This window comes from Psittacula echo (genome assembly GCF_963264785.1).
Source record: "Psittacula echo genome assembly, chromosome: 9".
Taxonomy (NCBI): Eukaryota; Metazoa; Chordata; class Aves; order Psittaciformes; family Psittacidae; genus Psittacula; species Psittacula echo.
The window spans coordinates 23795875-23805283 of record NC_137745.1 but is presented as its reverse complement, the minus strand read 5'-3'; the positions used below and the strand labels follow the sequence as shown (position 1 = coordinate 23805283).

The 9409-nt window shown below is 50.9% G+C and overlaps 1 long non-coding RNA gene across 4 annotated transcripts; it reads left to right on the top strand.

The window, feature by feature from the left end:
- Positions 1–1007: 1007 nt before the first annotated feature.
- Positions 1008–4690, top strand: LOC308224986. Of its 4 annotated transcripts, XR_013957645.1 has the most exons (5): positions 1008–1193; positions 2227–2349; positions 2851–3727; positions 4344–4437; positions 4546–4690. It is a non-coding gene; the product is annotated as an uncharacterized lncRNA (long non-coding RNA). The 4 variants fall into 4 exon arrangements; XR_013957646.1 differs by lacking the exons at positions 4344–4437; positions 4546–4690 and adding an exon at positions 4160–4174; XR_013957647.1 differs by lacking the exons at positions 4344–4437; positions 4546–4690 and adding an exon at positions 3831–3885.
- Positions 4691–9409: the final 4719 nt, after the last annotated feature.

The following is a 9409-nucleotide window of genomic DNA, read 5'->3' as shown; positions in this document are numbered from 1 at the left end:
CCCTCTCTCCTCCATAACAGCCATTCTCCCCCCCTTCGCCATCATCCCTCCCATTTAAACCGCTTTGCTCCCTTATCACCGCCATCTTCCCGCCCACCAAAGCTGAAACAAACCTTCGCCCAGCAGCTCCGGGACGTTCCCGCGCCGACCTAAACCCCGCTAAGCTTCATAACCGCCCATATACAGAAGATAAAGCCGCGTTTCAGCTGCCGCTGCCGTCTTCTCCTCTTCCCTTCCCGGCTGCCGCCATCGCTCCCTCACACCGAGGGACAGCGCTGATTGGCTGCCAGTCTCTAGGCGGGAAAACGTCCCCACAGCTGCGCGCTGTAGCTAAGGGAGAGGCGGCCAGGGATTGGACGACGCTGACCCTCCGCCCGCTTCGGGAGGCTTCGGCTGCGCTCGGCTCCCTTCCGGCACAAGCCCGTATTCCCTCACTTTTGCCTTAGAAAGTACTGGGAAAAAAGGAATTCCAGCACTTTTACCTCACGGAGCAATGGAAAAGAGGGAATTGCATCACTTTCACCGCATAAAGCAGGGAGAAGGGGGGGGGCGGAGCGAGGGCGGTGCCATTTTGGGTTCTTCCTCCTCCCTCCCTGCCGCCCGCCCGCAGGTCTGGCGCTTCTAGCCTCGCACCACCTGCCGCCGTAGGGTGGCCATGGGGGAGGCAAAGAGGGAGGTGCGGCTGAAGGAAACGTGAGGGGAGGCGGCGGGAGGCGTCTCGGTGGCCATGGCTCGCGCCATCTTGAGTGCGGCTCTGCGCCGCCATGTTGGGAGTGGGAGACTGGGGCCGGCCAAACCGGTGGGGTGCCGTTGACGCCACTGAATAGGCGCCGTCTTGAGTACGGCTCCTGGGGGCGGCCATATTGGTGAGGTGCCATTGGCGCCATTGTGTACCCGCTATTCCTCCATATTGAGCCCAGCCCCTGCCTCCTGCCGAGTCATGCCCTCACCCATCATGGCTGCCACATTGCAGTTGTAACGGCCGGCACCGCGCCTGCGCTGCCGCCATTTTTCATTCCAAGATGGCGCCGGGGAGCGTGGCGCCGGTGGAGGCTCCGCTCCCTTCGCGTTTCCTCCACCCGGGACTCGCAGCGCTCCGGAGCCCGGCCGCCCCCCTCTTCCAGGAGCTGCCGCGGCTGCTTCCCGGGCCCGGCATCCATCTCCTGCACGGAACCACCACCCTGGCCTTCTAGGTACGGACACTGGGGGGGAAGAGAAAAACATAGGGACCCATGGAGAGACATTGGGGGGTGCTGCGACCCATTGGAGAGCCCGTAGAAACTCCATAGGGGCACATAGGGACCCATAGAGAGACTTTGGGGGGGCTGCGACCCATAGAGACCCCATATAAAGTCCATAGGGACACCTTGGGCGGGGGTATGGATGCAGAGACACATAGGGACCCATAGGGCTACGCTGGGAGGGGGCTGCGACCCATGGAGACCCCATAGAAACTCTGTGGGTACGTATTGGCGGGGAGTATTGCCATAGAGGCACAGAGGGACCCGCTGCTCCACATTCAGGTGCGGGCGGGCACGCGGTGTGGTCGTGGCCGCAGCCCGGTGTTCGCGTACCGGCTCCGCTCCCTCCGCGCGCCGTTTCGATGTCGCAAGCGCAGCGCCCGGGAGCAGCATGGCGGCGGGCAGCGTCCGGGTCCCGGCAGTGGCGGCAGCTGGTGAGATCCGAGCCTACCGGGGTTATCGGGGAGGCGAGCGAGCCCGGCCGCGCGTCCCTTGGGCGGGTGCAGAAGGACATGTCCTGCCCCCTGGCCGCCCGGTGCGGGAAGCTTCACAGCGCCCGGTGCGGCAGGGCTGCGGGCAGGCTATTTTTCCTTATTGCTTAAATTTGGGCAAGGAAAGTAAGTGATGACATCGGTTAAATGCTGTAGTTGGGAGAACTGGTGCCTAGGTTTAAACAGAGTTAAGTGAGAAGGGCTTAAATGGCAGCGAAATGTAGTAAGAATCCAGCTGTGCTGCTACTTGGCACCAGATGTAGCAACCTGAGCTATCTAATCGTGGTGTGTTTAGTCCGCATTCACTTGTACTGGTCTTGCTTTTCTATAGATGTGATGTTATAGCTGGCTAGTCTCGCAGTAATGCATGTTTGGGTTTCGCTTCCCTGACGTGCTGAGAGCAAAAGGCTTCACTTGTCAAGGTTTAAAACAACCCCAGCCTTGTCTTTGCACTCTTCAGAAACACTCGTTTGATCTGGATTGTTTTTTAACAGGCATGTGGCATTGTTACCACCATCTTAAAGGAATACCTGGATCTGACCTCACTGTTCCTGATACTGGATTCCAGAGAGACTTCAGAGTGTACCTGCAGCTGAGGCAAACATGGTTAGCATTTAGTAAGTGCCCTTTAAACTTGGTATCTGTTACTAGGTATTCAGGAGATTCAGTTGCTGTCTTGCTACAGTTTCTGCCTCCGTAAATCTCCTTCTCTACATATGGTGCTCATAGAAGTAAGCAGAATTCTCTCTATCCTTTTTCTGCAAGGCTACTAGTGTGTGTGTAAGGGGACATAATGCAGTCGCAGCAGTGATGAGAGTGAAAAACGCTTGTGTTACTAGCCATCTACTTGCTCTGAGTTCAGCCTTCACAGTGGGGAAGCAGAAGGCAATAACTGCGTCCTGATGAAAATAAGGAGGGGCATTTTTCTCTCTCAGTCTGTGTATGCCCCCTCCTTGAGGGCCCCAGAACTGAGATTAAAAACTCTGTGCATCTTTCGTAGACCTGTTTACATTCAGGTCACTGAATGTTCTTGGAGGCTGACCTGAGGCTGTGGAAGGAATCATCACAAATGTCATCACTTGTGGTTTTCACAAGTGCTTCGCTGCTTTCTCTTGCAGGGGCAGCGTAGTGAAAACAGTCCGACTGGAACAAGACAGCCTGCAGCGTAAGCGTCATCTCTGACTGTTTGAGTCTGGATTCTGAGACTGTGTCAGATCTGTGGGACCTTGAAGCCAACTCCCCTGTCCCTGTGCAAACCTCCAGACACCCCACGGCTGAGGGATACCGTCCTTTTGTCTTCCTCTGCCTCCGCAAAACTTCTTGGTTTCAGCTGGAGCAGACAGGGCCTGCTGTGTGTAACTGTGCACCACTGCTGGGCTGCTTTAAATGTTGTCTAACCCTCTGAGGCACCCGGCATTAACGGATGTGTCTCAGGGTCAGAGGTGTGCTTCAGGCGTTTAAGACTCTGCCTTCTGGAGGGTGGAGTCCAGAGAATTCTTTTACTTCCCATTGCAGCAGTAGGATTTGAACTGACACAAACAGAAATCAGACAGAAGCCGACTCTTTAAACAAGATCTGGGTTATGAATCAAACACTGCTCACAACTGAGAGGGACACTGTGCTCTCAGTTCTCTAACATTAGAGCCAGTTTGTGTGATTCCAGCAGCACAAGTGGAAGGTGAAAGTAGATTGAGAAACTTCAGTCAGCTTCAGTTTAATCACCGACTCATTTCTGAACTGTTTTAGTTAATACTGTAATACAGAGAGATTCTATCTTGCTGAAACGTCGGGAGAATGCAGTGGTCCAGCCCTGCTTGTTGGAGCTCTGATGGACTGTGGCTGCTGCTCCCTCCTGTTGTGAGCGAGGCTAGTGTGCAGGGAAATCAGAAAGATGTGTGGATCGGAGCCTCGCTGTCCTCATGGTTTGCTATTGCAGTGCTGTGTGATGGCTGCTGGTTTGTTGTGGGCCAGGTTCCATGGTTTGTTGTGGCAAAGGTGCTGTTCCATTTACTGAATGAATGTTTATTTACAGCTATAATCCTGTGAAATAGCTTTATTCCCACTCGCTAAAAATGCTTCCCTTTTTTTTTCCTAGCAGTCAGTGCAAACCACAAAAACCATTCCTTCGTGATGACTGGGGTTGTGAAGTCAGGAAATTTCTATTTTACAAGGAGAAAAAGAAACACTTAATGTTTTTAACGTAGAACACGAACAGTGGGAGGCCTCAGTTTGCTTTCTGCAAGAGACAAACGCTCACTCCATACAGCTCTGTATGCAGCAAGCTTGGCTACGTGTAGGAATGCCAACTACAAATGTTCTAGCACGTTTGCAGCGGTTTGGGCATCGCCAGGGAGTAAACGGGCGGCTGTGTGGTGCTTAGCTGCTGGCTGGGCTGAAACCATGGAAGCTGTTTAGTTTATTTGATAGAGTGCCTTGTCTGTGATCCTTCCTGGATTGGAAAAGCCTGCGCTTGGGGAAGAAGAAATTGCTCTGAAATGCTGTGGCTATAAACCAGTAGCAAATGGTCTCTCAACAGCAGTTTTTATTTGCCATTCTACGAGGCCTATCGAGGAGGCCACAGTCACAAACGCGTTGCTGTTTTGTATTTCAGAGGAGACAACTTCATTGGAGCTCCCTGGGAATTGGACAAGGTGCCTCATGTCAACACGCAGAAACCGTGAACAGTGACAGGGGTTGCAGAAGAAGTAAGTAGTTTGCTTTCTGGGTTAACAGTAGGAGAACAGGTTGATATGGCTCAACCTTCATCTCTCTTCAAAGTAGCGAACGTTTTCATGATGATCTGTTTGGAACAGGCATTCGTTGTAACCGGTGAGATGCAGAAGCCCAGAAGGGGATCCTACAGGAAAGAGCGTTTCTGAAGGCCCTGTGCGCTATTTCTGAAAGCAGAAGACATCTTCCTTGCTGAACACCTCTTGCCTGCACACGTAAGTGATGCCTGTCACGAGCATTGACAGCACACCGTAACGGAGAATGGGCTAACAGGGACCCTAAGCCCCTTGGTCTCCAAGGATAGTTAATAGCAGTGTATTTGCTGACAGCTACAAGGGTGACAACACTCACGCACCTCCTTAAGCAATGGATGATTTTTAAGTTCAGGCACAATTTGTGTCTGGTTTCTTTTGCTCTCTTTGAAAAGAGACTTTAGAAGACAGAAGGAGGACCGAGCAGCGTGTGCTGTGATGAAGTTGGTCACGTGCGCTCTGCTTGCAGTGAAAGACCATTAATGTCAGAGCATTAAATAACGCGTCAAAGCAAACTGGGACGTAAATGATCAACTGAACGACCTGAACGGTTTCATCCGTTTTTCTGCGGAGCTTCCCTCGTGCTGGGTCCTGTGCCAAGGCGTTGACACAAAGCAGTTAGATCTGCTGTTGGGATGAGGAGTGTTTTCTGTGATGGGGATGATTGTTTCATATGTTGTTTGGCTGGTGCCTAGACAGTGGTTTCGGTGTGTGGTCTGCAGACACTAGAAGGTGACAGGACACTTTTAGGGAGCCGTTTGTAAGGTGTCACCAAGAAAGTTAGTTGTCTGTAGGTTTAAAGGAGCAGAATATGGATTTGCATTCCCTGGAAGAATATTTTAGGTATTTACAAGTTGGAAGACACTCAGAGTCAGGGACCGTGGAGCCAAAGGAGATACAGCTATCGCATTTATTTCAACAACTCTGTAATGTTTCCCGTGCTGACTGTATGGGGCACTTCCTTCTAGTGCCCCAGGATTTCCATTTGTGGCTTAACTGTTTTGAGCTGCTCTGTTGTCACTTCCCTGTGGGGCTGGAGGATACCCGGTGCGTAGTCAGCAAGCGCAGGTATTACGGAGGAGATTTGCAGTTGGAAAGCCAGCCATTGACATTGGTGCGTGGTCCGGGATCCAGGGAGGAAGATCAGATCTTGACAGATTTATACCTGATAGGCACAAGGAAAAAGTTCTCTTCTGGGGTCTAGAATGCTTTGCGGGGCTCTGTTTTTCCATGCAGTAACGGCTTTATTTATACCCACAATGATTTTAGTCTCACAAACCGCCAGGGTGTTGGCACAAGCTGATAGGAGTGTTAAAGGGCAGGAATGGGGCAATAGTCTCAGGCCAGTGTCTTTCCTCCATGCACAGCAATAGCTGTGTCCTGGTAATAGCTGCAAGCTTTGAAATTATATAGGCTGGCAGGAAGCTACCAGTGTATGGTTTGGTGGAAGCTTATAAATTAATTGCTGACTTAATACGCCCAGCTCATTGATCCCCAGCCACTGTCATTTTCATATCTGTATGGGCTCAAGAGGGCTAAGGTGTGCTGGACTGGTCTGAATTGGGCTAAACCCTTCTGAACTGTGCTAAATTGGTCCTGCCAGGTCTGAATTGGGCCTAACCAGGCTTAACTGGGGTAAACGAGGCTGGGCTGGGCTAAAGTGGGCTGGAGAAGGTTAAACTGGGCTGAACTCGGCTAAACTGGGCTGGACTGGGCTGAAGTGGGCCAAAGTGGTCTAAAGTCTCCTGAAGTGGGCTAAACTGTGCTGAACTGGTCTGGAGTGGCTTAAGTGGGCCTCGCTGGCTTGGACAGATCCGAGCCTGTCTAAATGGGGCTGGAGTGGGCTGACTTGGAGTAAATTTTGCTAGACTTGGCTAACTGGGCTTGAATTGGCTGATCAGGTCTTGGCTGGGCTGGGCTGGGCTGAGCTAAGCTGGGCAGAATTGTGCTAAACTGGGCCTAATTGGGCTCAACTTGTCTGGGCTGAGCTGGAGTGGGCTGGGCTGTAAACTGGGCTGAACTGGGTTAAATTGGGCTGGGCTAAACTGAACTGGGCTGGACTGGGCTGGCCTAAATAGTGCTATGTTGGGCTGAGAAGGGCTAAAGTGGGCTGAACTGTCCTGGGCTGGGCTGCATTGGGCTAAACTGGGGTGGACTGGGCTAAATTGGGCTTAACAGTGCTAAACTGGTCTGGACAGATGTGAATTGGGCTAAAGTAGGCTGAAGTGGGCTAAACTGGGCTCAGCAGGGCTAAGGTGTGCTGGACTGGTCTGAATTGGGCTAAACCCTGCTGAAGTGTGCTAAATTGGTCCGGCTAGGTCTGAATTGGGCTGAAGTAGGGCGAACCGGGCTGGGCTGGGCTAAGTTGGTCTGGACAGGGCTAAACTGGGCTAAAGGGGGCTGGGCTGGGCTAAAGTGGAATGGACTTTGCTAGAGTTGTCTGTGCTGGGCTAAAGTGGGCTAAATGGGCTAGGGTGAGCTGCAATGGGCTGGACAGGGCTAAAGTGGGCCGGGCTGAAGTGAGGTGAAGTGTCTGAAGTGAGATAAACTGGGCTGGACTGGTGTGCACTGGGCTAAACTGGGCTGGGCTGGGCACAGGTAGAATGGCCTGGCCTGTTCTGAGGTGAGTTGGACTAAACTAAACTGGGCTGGGCTCCACTGGGCTAAACTGAGCTGTACTGGACTAAAGTGGGCTGAACTGGACTAAACTGGGCTGGGCTAGGCTAAACTGGGCTGGCCTTGGCTCCATTGGTCTGAACTGGGCTGGACCTGTCTGATCCTGGCTGGACAAGTCTAGAATGAGGTGAACTGGGCTAAACTTGTCTAGAGTGGGCTAAATGGACTGTCCGTAAGTGGGATAAACTGGGCAGGGCTGGGCTGAGCTGGGCTGGTGTGGGCTGAGCTAACCTGGGCCAGACTGGTTTGAAATGTTCCTGGCTGGGCTTAGTTGAGCTGTACTGGGTTAAACCTGTCTGGAGAGGTCTGAACTGGGCTAAAATGCGCTGGACTGGGCTAAACTGTTGTTGGCTGGGCTTAATTGCACTGGACTGAGCTAAACTGGGCTGGACTGGTCTGAATTGGGCCAAACTAGGCTTAACTGGGGTAAATGAGGCTGGACTGGGGTGAAGTGGGCCAAAGTGATCTCAAGTCTCCTGAAGTCGGCCAAACTGGGCTAAACTGCGCTGAACTGGTCTGGAGTGGCTGAAGTGGGCCTCACTGGCTTGGACAGATCTGAGCTTGTCTAAATGGGGCTGGGCTGGGCTGAATTGGAGTAAATTTTGCTGGGCTGGGCTGAACTGGTCTAAACTGGGCTTGAATTGGCTGATCAGGTCTTGGCTGGGCTGAGCTAAACCCACGAGATGTGGGTTATGAATCAGACACTGCTCAGAACTGAGAGAGGAAGTGTTCCGGGACACGGTGCTCTCAGCTCTCTAACCTTAGAGCCAGTTTGTGTGATTCCAGCAGCACAAGTGGAAGGCGAAAATAGATTGAGAAACTTCAGTCAGCTTCAGTTTAATCACCACCAACTCATTTCTGAACTGTTTTACTTAATACTATAGCACATACAGTTACTAGATGAGGATTTGTAGGTGGAAAAGTGCTCATTTTCTGCCTTTTGAGAACTTTGTTTATTCCTTTTTGTAGTTTCCCCTCATTTCCTTCTGCTGATTGTGTGGTTTTTCATACAAGAAAAATACTTTAAAATATGCTGTGTTCATTTAATGGGGGGGGGGGGGAGGAGGAGGAGTGGGGAAAAAGTGGATTACTGGCTGCCTAATTGAGCCCAGGTTTGTTCCCTGATCTCCGCAGTGGCTACAGCTGGTTGAAAGTCAGGAGTTCTCCCATAAATCATTGCTCATTTTCATAGAAAAAAGAAACCCAGCACCAGAAAGCAGCATGAAAATGTGGTTGGGGGAGAAAAATAGAGGAAAGGGTTTGAAAAATAATGTTATTTTCTTCAGATGCTTTTTTTGCTCTCTGTTATCTGTAGGCAAGAGTAAGCTTCCCTGAAGCAGTCCTTTCTGGGTTATTGTCTGGAAGCTGACCTGAGGGAGGTTGTATCTTATTTTATGTGAAGTATTTCAGGGCCTGGCTAAAGAATGGTCTGAATTTCACTGCTAATTCTGATATTACAAAATATCTGTTACCCTGGAGCTTTGTCTAGCAAAAGAAGGTAGGTCATTGTATCTAATGTTGTATCATAGAATCATAGAGGAGCGTTTGGCTAAACAGTGTCTAAATGTTTTAAAATACATTATTCTGCCAAAATCAGGAGTGCTGTATAAAGAAAAGGGCAGAGGTATTATCCAGCTGCAGTTGACGTAGGTGACAAACCTGGAGCTTCCTACTCATTGCTGACTGTTCCAGTTGGTTATTTGATCTAACATGGAAAATAATCTAGTAGAGCTATACAAGCAGGATACCTGCTTAACAGTAAAAGTAATGATGTGTTTTTACTGTTAAAGAGAATCACTTACAACAAACACTGTGAGGTTCTGCTCTGTCATACTGAGATTTAATGAGGAGAGCTTGCCCCAGTGTGCTCCTTTGTGCCTTGCAAGAAAATTAACAGTGGTCAGAGCACTAGTTTTAAGTATTACTTCAAGAGCGTTCCTTGTAAGGGTTGTCCCTTCATCTGGTGTTTCTAGCATTTGAGCAGCATCTTCAGTGCACCCTCAGACGTAGACAACCTGAGGGAGTGTTGAGAGGCACAAGAGCTCCTAGGCAAATGTGGGTGGGAGCCAGGTTTATTGCTGGGGTGAGTGTTTGTGCAGAGAAAGGTGCAGCAGCAGAGGCTGCATGGGTGCTGGCAGCATGTGAATCCACGCGTTAAGCCAGCTTGCTGCAGTGGTTTCGGCTGAGGAGAGCAGCCAGGATAAAATGCTACCTTCACAGTCTTTATCTCCAGTAACTC